Genomic DNA, 15,889 nt, shown 5'->3' on the forward strand with positions numbered 1-15,889 from the left:
AAAAAGCTACAAGCCACACAAAATAAAACTGAATCAGATAAAAGGGTTATTGCCTTACAAACGCTGCAACCATAACGGCAATTAAAAATTGCTTCAGAAAATTAACCAAGACAATTTCAAAGGTCAATATTAATACAATAGAGAATGGAAACATTGTACCACAGACAACAATATATTGAAGTCAATGCTAACCCAAGTTCAGAAATCGAATCAAGCAATACAGCTGACTTGTTGAAGTAATTACTGAATAAATGATGAATTACTAAAACACAAAAAAACATTTATATTATCCTCTTTTATTAAAGGTTGCGACATACCTACTTGAAATTATACTTCAAAACTGTACTATAAGAGGAAACCTTAGCGACATTGGAAAATCATTAAAGTCATATTTTTTTGGCCATCCAATGACAACATGGTTAGGTTGAATCCAACATTGTTATGAGTAGCAATTCAAGTTAAGGGGATGTCAGCAAGGCAGCCAGTAGATGCTAAACAGAATGACATGGCCACAGTGATTAATTCTATGCAGAAGTGTCTAAACATGTCCAATGATGCTGGGTTTGATAACTCTATACATTTGACTAGCAACTGTATGAAATGTCAGAGCCTGACATTTTCAATCGCCAAATTCTCAGGCTTGTTGGTTTCTACAACTTGACGTATATTTTTTCTTAATCTCTATCGGGAAACTTTGAGCATGTGGCAGTGTTCGCGATTTGTTGGTTGACTCCAGTGTGTATGCTGGAAATCCAGCTGAACAGTGGTGAATGGTAAATAATTAAATAGGCTGTCATATGGTTCACACTTGTGTTTGAATCCCTTCAAGTTCTATTTATCTCGGCATTCATACACGGGTGTAGGACCTTTGATTACATCGATCAGATACCATCTACGTTCTGAAATGCGTTGAAAGAGTTCAATTCAAGTAACTGTGATCAACGTGATGAAACATCAGTACTTATAACTAGACTAGAAGGATTATTTGAAGACCATTTGCAGCCTCTAATCGATAGCATCAGAATATAGGGATACGATGTATATCCTACTTTCAAGTATTAGGACATGTTTCTGGTTGCTGTCCAAATTATTTTGTCAAATGTACGAGCTGAACAGGAAGGTAATTGGTCGGCACAATCGATGTTTCAATCTAATATGCTGCACTATTTTGTCATTTCCAACCTTGCAAATTAGTTTAATGGGCGCCTGTGAATATTCTTGACATGCTCGAACTTCCAGCAGAAATCGGTGTTTTTTTAACAAAGAAATTTTTCTATCAAACAAACATCAAGCACGTTCAAAACCTTCAAAAAGATTCAAGGTTCCCATGTGGTATCGTAGGAATAACGTTAACTCATCATAATTTGCTCTGGTAAGGTGAACCCTAACTCGTCATTTCTTAGTGTCCTTTAGTAATGCATTGAATGACAGATCAGCTTTTCATGACTGATTCCTCTGTGTAGATGTCCGACCTCCTTGTCTCATTATTATTTCTACAGGTATGCATGCTAATAGAGAAGAACAGGATTTCTTGCTTGCATTTGTCAACGAACGGGAAAATGTGTGCAATCATATTTTTTTACAGTGCCTTATGAAGGCCATTTTGGGAGCTTCTATATGCCTATTATCAAGTCCAGATTGAATATTTGAACACATGAATGCCGTGACAACCTTAAAGTGTAAATCTTGCGCAATCATTACCGGTCATATCAATGCAGAAATTGTTCTCGGGCGTGTACTGTTTTTAGTTAACAGAAGAGATAATGTCACGATCGACAGTATTCTTACACACCCTCTGATGTCTGTCCCTGTTTCTTTGTTCCATGAAGATGAAACAATAAGGAAATTGTGTACAAGTGTAAGTGCTCCCTTGGCATACTTATTTCATGACCGGTTCCTTGGAAGATCCCGAAAAAGCTAAAGTTATTTCTGATCTGGAAATAGTTGAATATCACAATATGCATGAAGTGTTCTTATTAATTTTGATTTGAGGAAAAATACATTGAAACAGTAAAAGATCTTCTAAAAACTTAAAAAGTTGTTATAATGGAAATTTTAGTGGCTATAATATATGCATGCATTTATGTAGAAACACCATGTAGAATTTGTTGGGGTTCTGAACGTACCAGTATATATTTGTTTTATTTACCATCCTCGTAACAAAATCAAGTCTTAATTGCTTTAAATTCATTTACACCTCACAAGAGAGAAGTATTGTATAGTACGTCACAAAATAAAGGTGGATAGAATAGAAATTAACTGGTGGAATATTGTTACGAATTTGTCAAAAAAAGGTTCAGACTTTTGTCAGATCTGGTTCAGACATTGATAATAGGTAAAGAACGGGTACAGGTCGAGGAGGGGTTAACGCTTTTTCAGATTCATTTAGCACTAGTTCAGAAATGAAGTATTTTCAAGATAAGAATCGATTACAAATCATTACAGCCAAGAATATTTGAGAAAATGATCAAGTAATTTACCGTAAAATTCAGACTAATTCAGAATGTTCGAGAAAGGATCACTACAATCGAGTATACATTCTACACATTTCAGGAAATAAAAGGATAAATGGAAATGTTTGACATGTAAACAAATCAATCTTCTACAAAACATAAAAGGTACAATAATGCTTTGCCATTGCAACAAAAAGGAACATGTAGCCCTCGAAAAAGAGCATGACGCTAACACGTTCACATTTCTGTAAATAACACACTCTATAGGGATCGAAATAGTTTCCCAACACAACCTTAAAGTAACCCAAAATAACCCCAAAACATACACAATATTTCACATTTCCTTAGCGTTTGCAAATTTGAAAACGAATAAAGATATTTTGTTAATTTCAAGCCCAACATTTTCATTTGATGTGTATTGAGTTCACCTCAAGGACAGTAACTCTGTCATGTGGTTTATGTATATATACCTACTATGTCATATGTTTTTTTTTTAATCAAAATATTTCAAAAGTAACTGCTCTCATCAGCATGATAAGAAAAACATAATAAAACTATATGTTACATTCAGTTTGGAAAATAGGAGAATATAACCAACATCTTATTATTCAAACAAAAAAGACATAGAAAAACTCGATGAATTCGGCATAGTATATTATAAACTGTAACATATAAGCTGTGGTATAAACAATGCTCAACTTGAATGCTACATGTTTGTGAATGTGAAAACAATTATTGAATCAACCCAATATATATCCTGGATAGAATCAAAATTTGGTAAATATAGATATTTAACTACATTTCTAATAAATGTCCGCAAAGTTTTGTCGTTTCCAAACAATATCAGAGGAATATTTCTAAATAAATTAACTGCGTTAGTATGGCTCTTTTAGCTACACGTATATATAATCTTGGTGCTATAAACATGTTGATTGCATGAAAGCAGTGACAAAACAATATACAGATGTTCAATACAAAACTCTTATTTCAACAAACTTAGTAATTGGTGTGCTTTTTTTTTCCAGCTAGAAATTGTATAACATATACAAACTACATGTAAGGAAAGAAGTCAGCTAATGGTATACACCAATTTCTAGATCTCCTATAAACAATATTAATATAACATACACGTAGAGTGAAAGAATTTATTCATAATTCTAAAGGACTGTTAGTTATAACAGGTGCTGGGATATCAACAGAAAGTGGTATTCCTGATCTGAAGAAGTTGGACTATACGCTATAAGTTTAAATAAACCAGATCAGTATGAAGACGTCAAAAACAAACTCAATAAAAGGAAAACATACTGGGCAAACAGTTTTGTAAGTTGGCCTAAATTTTTATCTTTTTCTCCTGATAAGACACACAAGATTTTGAGTGAATGGGAAAGAAAGGATAAGTTTCATTGGTTAGTTACTCAAAATGTCGATGGTCTACATTCCATAGCAGGAAGTCAAAATTAGACGGAACTAAATGGAAGTCTTTATAGAATTGATTGTTTAGAGTGTAAACATATGATACCTAGATCCCAACTTCAGGAAATGATGGAGAGACAAAATCCTATGTGGAATTCAGAATTAGTTGACATAGTACCTGATTTACATGGAAAAATCAGTGAGGAACAGGCAGAAATATTTGAAGTAGGTAACAAAAGACCTGGTATTAGATTACATTTGTATATCTCACTCTGTGTGCATATGTATTTCATATTTTATTTTTACACCAACCACATGCAAAGTTCCTAAAAAAATTTAAGGTTAGAACAGATGTTTGATAACTTTAACAATATCTTGCGTCAGGCTTTACATGTTTAGATATAAAAACTAAAATCAGCTTTCATAAGTATAGATAGTTAATGTGTTGTTCCGTTTCTGTCTTATTGATTTGTAACATACTCTCCTGTTATTCAAAACTAAATGATATAGTAAACCAAGTTATTTTGGAGGTTGACAATACTTGGTTTGTTTACAGTGTACGGGTGGTTAGAGCCAGTGACTGGACAAAACCTACCCTCAAAGGTTAAATTATGCACTGCATACTACATATCAGCATGTAGATGAATCAGGAGTGTTTCGGTTATATTTCGTATCATATATGGCCTTTTAACTTTTTTTATTCGAACGTCACTGATGAGTCATTAGTAAATGAGACGTGCGTTTGGCGTACATAATTTAATGAGTGTTTTTATATATATATATGATATTGACATGGCTTTTTAAAAACTTGTTCACATTTATAATACATGTAACAGAAATTTAGAAAGTTGACAAACAGTTTTTCTGTTTCTGGAAACATTGGTTCAAGATGAAGAATAAGACATTTGTCAAATAGAAACCGACAATGGAAACAGGACAATAATTTAACGTGTTTTAATGTTTCCGTACCCACTTTTTTATCCTTAAAAATACTGTAAAACAGAAAATATGGCGATGTTTTTATTAATGCGAAAAATGCGATAGTTATATCGCAACTATAACAACTCGCAATCATAATCTCAGTTGTGATTTTCCTGCAATCATTTTGCAACCTCATTACCTAAATTTCGCATTTTTTGCCAATGATCAATGACTCGCAAAAGTAAATGCACGCATTAATTTTGAATTGACAGTCATTATGATAAATTGTTATTGGTACTTTAGGTAGTGAATAATGTCGAAATTACAGGTGATCCCTCAATAAATATACTCAAAAAACATAACAAATTGAAAAAAATGCTGTCTGCCTACCTTCTTCTACTTGACATGATAAGGTTGGAGTCCTTGACATATATATTATTGTGTTTGGCCCTATTATCTTTATTAAGAAGACAACATTTCTGCGCTTTATTCATATTGCTTGTATACAAAAAGTCATCAAAGATACCGGGCTTATAATTTAGTACAGCAGACGAGCGTTTTGTCTTCATAAGACACACTGACAACGATCGAATAAACACAATTGGATTGTCAAATCAAATGCGAAGTTAAAGGAAAATAAAAAAAAACTGAAAAGTTGTTGCAAATATGGCGATAGCAATATATGCATGGGTTTGAAAAAAGCAATCTCTGAATGTGTGTAGAAAGACATTAGTCTTGAAAATAATTCAAAAATTTTTAAACAGTTAATTTACAAAACAAATAACATATCAATAATATTTCATGTCAACAAAAAAGGTTTGGACCGGTGACACCGGCGGGGAAAGAATTGAGTACACTAGACACGCGTTTCGTCCACATAAGAATCAGCGGTGGCCCTAACAATAAACCAATACTTCTGGAAAGCAATGGCACATACGGCTAAGCCAATTTATGCCTAGTGTACAAAAACCTAGGGGATTCGAATAACTCAACTATTACTTCTCTTATGTCAGGTCCCATCATTTTACCAGTGTGGTGGAATGTTAAAACCAGATATTGTATTTTTTGGAAACACGGTACCAGATAGTCGAACAAATTTTGTATTAAAAAAGGTAGAAGAATCAGACAGCCATCTTGTACTTGGATCATCACTTAAGGTAGGAATATGTTTTGTAGGAATAATTAAGTGGCACTACTTAACGTAAAAAAACATGCACATTTAAAACCTTGCAAGCAGACAATTTTTTTTTTTTTTCACCAACAAATTTCAATATTTTCGTATTCTCATTTTTTAATTTTCTCTAGTTGCATAATTGTTTGAAAAAAAGATAATTTCAATCAGTTGCATTTAGGTGTCAGACCATTAATCCAAAAACTCCGTTATAATCAACCAGACTTTTAAATTTTAAACAGCTTTCTTAATATTTCATCTTTCTATATGACAATTTTCAACCAATGTATAATGTCTTGCAATGAAACAACATTTTTCGGAAGGCAAGTTAGACGAAAAAAAAACGGGTTTTCTGGAAATCTCAAATAAGTATACCATGGAGAGCATTACTATTTAGTTTTAACTGCAAAATCATAGGCAAGTAAATTTTGGTTCAAAATGTATAACATGTATAACAAATCAAAATTGAAAACAACGTTCAAACATATGATTGCGTTGGATAAAAACCGCATTTTTTATAGGTGTGCATTTAAAACAAGTTTTTGGTAAAGGGGTCTATATACAACACAAACAACATTTTAGGAAAGACAAAAAAATTAAAAAAGTATATTTTAACAAAACGCATTTGACTAGCAGGTCGAACAACGGATGTTCCTAAACCTGCTGACTGCTATGGCGATTGCCAAATAAACGGTTCACCAGATGTAACAAAATGGATCTTAATTATAGATTTAATACCAAAAAGAAAACAATAAACTTGCGGAAAAGATGGTATACCGCAAACATGAGGTGCAAAAATTAGTACACCATATCCGGATTTCGACAATTACTCTCTCTTCAGTGATATTAGGAATCGAAACGGTATTCGGAAGGCCATATAATTTACCTCAATTTAGGATAGACTCTAGAATTTTGAAGAGTCGAAATAGAATGAACGGATTATATAAAACCGAAGGCAAATATAATACAAGCCCAAACGAAAAAGTATAAGCAAGTCTAAATTGAAAACAACGTTAAAAACTATGATTGCGTTGGATAAAAACCGCAATTTTTATACGTGTGCATGCAAAACTAATTTCTTGGTACAGGGGTCTAAATGCAGCACAAACAACATTTTTCAAAAGACCAAAACAGTGAAAAAGTATATTTTAACATGTACTGTGGATTCATTATTATTCGTTGGATACCAATTTTCGTGGATTTCGTGGTTATATGTTAACCACGAAATTAAAAGTTCAACTTTCTCTTTTACCAAAGTTTCATTTTTGCAAATTTGTTTGTTAGCTCAAATAAACAATGACACTACAGGCACTATCTTATGACAAGAGAAATTGAAGTAGGTGAATTGGTGGTCTGACACCTACAACCAATCCGTTGACAGCCTCGGATTTACTGTGATAATGAATGTTACCCAGAGAATGGATGAGGCTTGTTAAATAAATAGATTTGGTAAATCTCATTTTAAGATAGTGCTGTAAACTGCAGTTTCTAGGCGTAATTTTCAGCTGCTTTTTTAAAAATATTGTTTTCGACCGGACGTTATTGTTTGTTGTAATATTTCGGTTTTCAGATATATTGCCTTATTGTTCCCTTGATTATTGTTCGCTAGTTATTGTTCGTTAGCTTCATTTCGAACGACTGTTGTTCATGTTGTTGTTTGTTGTAATTTTTCGGTGTTTTTTTAGATACATCGCCTTATTGTTCGCTTGGTTATTGTTCGCGAACTATTGTTCGCTAGCTTCAGCCTGGTTAGCACTTGTTAGTAATCTACATTCTGAAATAGACATTACTATTTTACTATTATGCATCCATTATTTCCATAATATTGTTCAATAAAGAAAGACATATATTTCAAGGAAAGCGAAAGACGCGAGAAAATAATAAATGAAAAGATAACGAAATAATGATATAACCACAAAAAGTAAAGAATTAAAAAGGCACACTGAAACTTGGATTCTTGGCAAAATTTACTGTATGTTGGTCACATCGTCAATGTGTCTTACAATACACCATTTAACACACTTGGCAAGGATGATTTCTGTTGTAAAAATTCATACAAGTACAAACAGTTATTATAACATTCAAGTGGTTAAAAGCACAAAAAAGAACAAAAACACACAAAACAAACATGTAACAATATGATATATAAACATATATGGTGGTTGGGGAAGGCTAAACAATATACACAGTAATGCTACAAAAGGTACTGCTAAGTTATTTTAGTAAAAATTATTCTAGTAATAGAAGCCAGGGTTCCCAGCAGAGATTGTTTCAATACGTGAAAAGGCTTAATTCTAAAATATATATTCTTTTCTAGTATTATGGTTTTTTTTTTAAATAGTGTTTTAGTAATAGTAAAAGTTCAATGATAAGTTAATATTGACATTAAAAGACCTTCGAACAAAAAGGGATGTTGAGATTTGAACAGCCCATTTTGTGAGAAGGTCTTTTAATGTCAATATTAACTTAATCATTGAACTTTTACCGACTTACAAACCGTCAAAAACATACGAAAAGTACACACAAACGACTTGTAGAAATCTAATTACCCTGAATTGGACGAGTCTAAATATATTCAACTTAAATGATAGTTAAACAGTACTCAGACTGATATATACAAATAACAGTTAGCTAATTGCATTGGAAACAGACCGATAAAATGGCAGTACATCATTTAATTATTTATTTATTATAATTTGTTTAGCATTAGAATAACACCATTGGATAGTTTTATTAGATTAAGGAGTAACTTTATATTTTTTAATTCCAACTTTTCAAAATAACGATTTTTTATTTTATAAATGAGTAGATCAAAACCCTGGGCAGACCTCATTTACAACTGACCAACAAATGTTCTGCACAGAAACATTGATGTTGTTAATCTGTCAGTAATCATGAAATAGATTCATGAAAACCAGACCATATGAAAACAGTAAGTAAACTCTTCCAACAATTAGCTATTTAAACAACTTGTTTCACAACTTCTAATCGAACACACCTAGATGCATAAAGTATTTCACAATATTCAGGTAAATGTTTATTTTGGTTTTGATTCTGTAATTTTCCTACACTACGTTACATGCAAATGAAAATGGAAATAGTGTTGTCTGTTCAGTCCAATTAATTAATAAATCTTGTTTTGTTCGGTTTTCTTTTTAATAAAAAAAACTATGCCTGTAAACTTCAATGCATAACATCGTTTTAAATAGCCTAACTGTAACATCTTTAGCATCAAGTTATGTAAGTTTGAGTGGCTCGATCAAAACGTGCATAGATGAGATATTTTTGCAAGGTTGATCAGCCCTCTTTAATTGAAACACAATATATTATTACAAACACTTTTATTTTAGTCGTCCGTCATTCCCTTTTCCCGTCTAAATGAAGCATAAATACCTTGAAAAAACTTTTTACCTATCTCAGTTTTATAATCGCCTGAAATAATCATATATTATAAATCGTATTAAGACAGTAGATAAGAACCATAGTAAAAAAATATATTTTAAGAGTAAGAGCACAGACTGGTCGGCTCGGAGTCAGAAATGTGTCCTGGTAGGGTGACTTTTCTTCCTGCGAACAGTTAGCTAGTGAACTTGCACGTTAAAAATCCGGCTCTAAGTGTCGGTCTAGTACAACGCAGGGTTAATATTCATATTATATTTACATGTTATCGTCCTGAATATGCATTTGATTCGCCGCTGGACGTCATCCATTATCTTCATTTATTTTACCGCTACTATACAGTGAACTGTTTTTCCTCTACTGGTTTATATTACACCGATCGAAATTAAAAAAGGACAGGTGATATTTTTCAACCAAACACTTAGGCCTGTTGGGATATCTTTGACGGTAAATATTATTAAATTAAATCCGTTTTTTTTTAGTCATGGGCCGGTTTTGAGCTTATCATTCTGCATAGGCATCTTTCTGTTACAAAAGACTGTATGTTGACTCTTAATGGTTTGATTTGTCTATGTCGTTGTGTTGCTGTTGCATTAATGTATACCTTTTTCTCCCTTTGTTCAAAACCAAAGGACCGCTTCGGTGGTTTCGTGATAGCGTGTACGCCTCGAGTGCGAGAGGTCGTGGGTTCGAACTCCGGCCGGGTGAAACCAAAGACTTTAAAATTGGTATTTGCTGCTTCTCCACTAAGCATGCAGCATTAACGAGTAAGAGCAAAGACTGGTCGGCTCGGAGTCAGAATAATGTGTCCAGGTGAGGTGACATGTCTTCCTGTGGACTCTTACCTTGTGAACTAGCACGTTAAGAATCTGGCTCAGCGTGTCCGTCTAGTACAAAGCAGGATTAATATTCATATAACATAAGCATGTTCTCGTCCTGAATAAGCATATTAATTTGCTGCTGGACGTTAAGCATCTATCCATCATCATCATCCAAACCAAACGATTGACTTGGGTATAGAAATATTGACATCTCTGAACTTCTCCCGTCCGACAGGATATCCTTGATAAAGGAGTCGTCCGTTTGGCTGTTCGGATGTATAAATAAACAGCTTCGTCCGGTCGAAATAGAAATGTCGAATATCCAAAGCCTGTTGTAGTGATTCAACAGTTTCATGCTATCTATACGTGAAAGAACCATTTGAATAAGTCTTTGAGGGGGAAATACGGTCTACGCACAAGTTAAATGATTGAAATCTCTAAGCAACAACAAAGGTCATCTAAATCTTCAAATAAGTCTCATGGCTGCTTTTAACACATTTTTGCGCCTTTTGCTAGGACAATTGTATATGAAAAAAAACTAAAAAAACTTTAAATAACAAAACCGATCAGTAAGACAATATCTAAAAACTAAATGAAACGGCCAAAATAAATTGAATCCTTATATAAATTATTGTAAACATTTTTTTATCCATTTTTACTATACCAGATATAAAAAAAAACTTGAAACAGCAAATTTTGTCACCTAGACGAGACTGACGTCGTTGTACGCTTCAATACATGTATATGTGGTATGCCACTCAATGAAGATCTTTTTTTGTTCTACTCCCCTCCTCCTAGTTTGGCTGGATAGGATACAATGTAACCCCTGATGTGGACTACGTTATTTGATGTTAAAAAAAATAAATGCAAAGAGAAAAAATGAGGAAAGAAATGCTAAAATTTACGCTTAAAAAATCAAATATAAATAAAAATCAATGTATAAAAATTGGAAAACTGTTTGAGACAATTATCAACTGAAGACTACTTATTATACATCACTAAATGAAGCTGATTAATTGATTGCTCCCTTAATGTCCAGTGGCAAATATGTCATGCATATTCATGACGAGGTGCAAAGTGGATCGACCTGAAGCAAATGATAACAGCTTTAGAGTGACACTTTAATAAGATAGAGCGTTGGCTAGATGTAAAAGGTATACCATACTAGAATAAAGTTGAACCATGATCAAAGTTAAGCTATTAGCTCCCCTCCCCCCCCCCCCCCCCCCTTTTTTTTTCTCCATTATAGACGAATGCCAAAAACAAAACGACATGAATTTACAATCAATAACAGCTACAATAAGTAAATGAGATATGGACTTATTTAAAAAAAAATCCTATTGCAGCCATTATTTCCCGATTTCGGACAGGTTTGTATCTCCACTCAAATACCATCTGATTATTGACCGCCGATATGAAATTTTGATTCTCTGAAACTGTAAATTATGGTATTTCGCTGGCTGTTTTTTCCCGATCCTATTTTGGACCCCCTGAGTCTAAGTGGGCGTGTATAATTAGTCATGCCCGAATAACTTTTAGTAAATTGAACCTCAACTTAAAGACCTCCACCAGGTTAATAAGTTCGAGGTACAACAAGTAAACAAAAGAGATCCTTTGTGAAATGAGATCGTCCCAGGTGTCTTAGATAATTATTTTGCGATGAATAACAATGAAAAATGCACGAACAGGTTTGTAAGCCTTTTAAAAATTTACTTGATTTTTACATAGTTTTGTCCTATAGATAAAGAATTTGATAAGAGTATTTTTGATTTTCTTATTATTTTCTGTTTTTCCTACATTTCGAAATAAGCTTATATCCAAATTTAACGGAATTATTATTTGTGTTTGATTATAAATTTGCTATTTTATGGCATGTCCAAAATATGTACTCAATATCTTATTAGCTTTGTTACAGACAGTAAATTTATCGCTTTGCTTTATCTTAATCTTGAATAAAAATGTATGCGTGCCCTAGATTCAGTTTATTATTTTATTCTGGAACCAATGATGGTTTGAGTTTTTTGGTGAAATGAAAAGGCATATTATCGCTTTTTTTCAATCAAATTTTTTTTGTTCAGTCTTAAGGACTATTTACCTTCGCAGTTTAGTAAGTTTAACCTAATGAAAGATTACACTTATCTATCAAGCTTTGTTTGGTAAAATAATATTCTTATATTTTTTGAGTTAATCAAAGTTTGTCTAAAATAGATATTGTTACCGAGAGATTGTTTAAAAAGACTTTATTGTTGAAATTATTTCATTATGAGTAAGAAAGTTTGACCTAATTCTACAGAAATTTGGAATTGTTTAAAACGTCATTAGTTTACCCTCATCATCTAATAGATCATGTTTCAAAAAGATCCCTTTATATGCGAAGTTTCTATAGAAAATAGATGTTGTTCATAATTTAAAAATTTCACTTTTCCATGTCGAGTCTGATACGAAGTCTTGGACAAACTTATTTTGTAAATCTGTGCAAGCTTTAAAAATCTATTCCCAAACGGGGTTACTATATCTTTTGTTAAGCCTAAATGTATTAAAGCTTTCAAAACAATTTTTTCAGTATTTTCTAATTGATTAATATTCAGTTTTGGGATTGTCGAATCCATGTTAATTTCAACTCTTTAATATATTTGCAAATATCTAGCATTTTCAGCCCTACAAGTTTGTGTTCAAGTAAAAGTATTTCTCTTTTTATTTTGCCTGGTTTGTTTTCCTAAAAAAATGAAAACATTCTATCAAATAGTTGTTTTAAAGTATTTTGGCATGGTGCTTGTAATGTTAAAGAGATGGTTTTATTTTGAAATAATTGGTGTCTTGATAATTGATATTTTTCCAAGTGGTGTTAATGTTTGTTTAATCCGCGTTTTTATTTTATTTTTTCAATTTCCTTTATTCTTGAACCATAATTCAACAATTCCAATTCATGCAAATTGACATAAAGGTTTATGCCTATTAGTTCAACCTTTTGGAACCCCATTTCAATCCCCATCTTACATACATGATGTCTTGACTATATTTCTTATTGCCTATCCACACCACCTATGTTTTGTCCAGGTTCATATGGGGACCAGACATTTTTTTTTTTTGCAGTAAGCGAAGAAATGATGTACTTGGAATTTAATAAATTAAAACATGTCACAATTTGGTTAATAAAAATGGGTCTATTTCAAAAGCCTTATTGCTAGGTGAAACAAACCACTTCATATGAGTACATTGTCGGTTCTAATGCCAGCACAATCAGGATATTTTGTCAAGATATGCAGATGATTTTGCGCTAAAGATTCGCAACCCCGCAAATCACAAACAGGAACAGATTTCGTCACAGAAATACATATACATGGGTGAACGTTACATTAATAATCACAAATTTGGAAGTTTCATACTGTTTAAATTAAATAAACTTTTTACAAAATCGTTTTATTTTTTGCGACATACTAAGGATTTTCTACCCTTGAAATACATTGCATAAGCTGTTATAGGCAAAACATCTCGCAATGATGGGTCCTCAAACTGTTTTTATTCGAGCGTTACTGATGAGTCTTTTAAAAACAAAACGCGCGTCTGGAGTAAACCTTTTTTAAGCCTTGTATCGATGATGAGTTTTACTGTAAGAAGAAAACTGTTATACAAAATATTTCCCCTCTCTTCTAGAGCTTATAGACATCAAGAATTTTCCAAGATCTATTTATTTAGTTGTTTAATTAATTGTACATGTACATTTACATTGTACTTTCGAAAGTTAGAATCGATACATTAAAAAACTGCATTTACTGTAGACAAATCATAGTTACATAAAACTATGAAAAAATGGACCTGAGAAGAAGTGGTACTTAATATACTGGAAATTGGGTGCACATTTAATCTGTTTATGCTATGTATACTGGTAGTTAAATGATAATTTTTCTGAGATATCGATCTTTCTTTCAGGATATTTAATTGACTTTCTTTTCTGTTTTAAAGGTACACTCATGACACAGATTTGTAAAGAAAACCTACGAACAGAAAAAACCCATAGCTATTGTTAACATAGGACCCACAAAGGCAGATATACTGGCCGACATTAAAATAAACACTAAATGTAGTGAAATTCTGGACTGTATACATGATATGTGATTGAAAGTAAATAGATGATGATATTCTTTAAATCATTTTATTATTTTATTTTGAATATTGGTGGAAATTTTGTTGATATCCATATCTGCCAAGGGTATTACTTATACAAATCATTTTTAGATTATTGACGAAGATAGTTATACTATTTCTGTAAGAAATTTTGTAAGATAACATTTTTCTATTTTGTTCTTTCCATTTTTTTCTATTAGAACCAATGAACCATTAAGTCTGAAGATCTTGAGCTGTGAGGTCAAAACATGCCTAAAACATTTTTGTCTGAATTTTTAGTAGGTAATTTTTATAAGAGTGTAAAGTTTTATCTCAAGAACTAAATTAAGAAATCTACTGTACAAATCATGATTTTTTTTCTACACCATTTACAATAAGTCCGAAGTAAAGAGTTTCTTTTATATTCATGATATTCAAGATTCTAATATAAAGGTAATGAGATGTGGTCTGATTGCCAATGACAACTATTCACATAAGTCAAAGCTATTTGGATTTTAGCAGTACGGTGCACAAATGTTAGGTAACTTCATAAGGTCTTCACAAATTGCTTCCTGGGGGATTGTAAATAGGCAGTATTTTGACAATAGCTGACAGAAAAGATATTCACTTTTCATGAAATTATACCATTATGATTAGTAAAGACAATTAACACTCTATTAAAGCAATGTAGTGAAGAGATAATCAGAAAAAGAAGAAGAAATTATTTTTTTCTACTTGTACGATCAGCTATAATACCACAAACGTCAGCAATAAACAGGTGTTTATAATTTTGAAAAGTAAACGATTTACAGAACTGCCGACTGACCCCCTCCCCAACTTTAGCGGATATTTCTTTTCAAATTAATAAATTTTGCCAATTGCTTTTAGAACTATGTATAATAAACGAACAGAAACTATAAACAAAAAATGATAATTTAAGAAAACTGCATATACGATTGTCTACAATAAAGATATATGGTATGCAACCCTTCCCTTTTTAATTTCGATCAGTTGACTTATCAAAAGAACGAAATTCTCAAGTTGTTTTCTTATAATACCGTGCATCTTAAGCTGTGACTGCATGCTTAAGGTTTTTTGTTGTTGTCGTTTTATTGCATTTTCAACAAACACCATTTTCGATGCACAAAGCGTTTACTGACTTTCCTTCTGATCATGTAAAAAACTGTTTAAAACTATATTCTCACCAATTTTCTATATCATCCTTAAAGGCTATAAAAAAAGTGGGTGCCTTTGCTTTTTTTTTTATCTTAGCAGATACAAAAATCCTTGCCCATGACATACTGCTGCAGTAGGCTCACCTACAACATATAAAGAATATTTGTTTAATACAAACAGCCATGCAACATGACAGATGGATGCAGTAGGCTTATCTATAACATATAATGAATACTTGATTAATACAAAATTCCATGCCCCATGCAAGATGGGTGCAGTATGCCTACCTTAATCCTATTAAGAAAACTAGTGCAATAACTTTAAGATACATTTATGAGAAAGTATCCACTTTGAGCAATATTACTAGGAAAATATGCAGGAAACCAAAAGAAGAAATAAAACATTACCCTCATCACGGTTGATTGATTTTG

At 32.3% G+C, this 15,889-nt stretch overlaps 1 pseudogene; it reads left to right on the forward strand.

Annotated features, from left to right (window-relative positions):
- Positions 1 to 466: 466 nt before the first annotated feature.
- On the forward strand, positions 467 to 14,318 carry LOC127712935 (NAD-dependent protein lipoamidase sirtuin-4, mitochondrial-like; annotated as a pseudogene).
- The last annotated feature ends 1,571 nt before the right edge of the window (positions 14,319 to 15,889 follow it).

This window comes from Mytilus californianus, unplaced genomic scaffold (genome assembly GCF_021869535.1).
Source record: "Mytilus californianus isolate M0D057914Y unplaced genomic scaffold, xbMytCali1.0.p SCAF_8, whole genome shotgun sequence".
Lineage (NCBI taxonomy): Eukaryota > Metazoa > Mollusca > Bivalvia > Mytilida > Mytilidae > Mytilus > Mytilus californianus.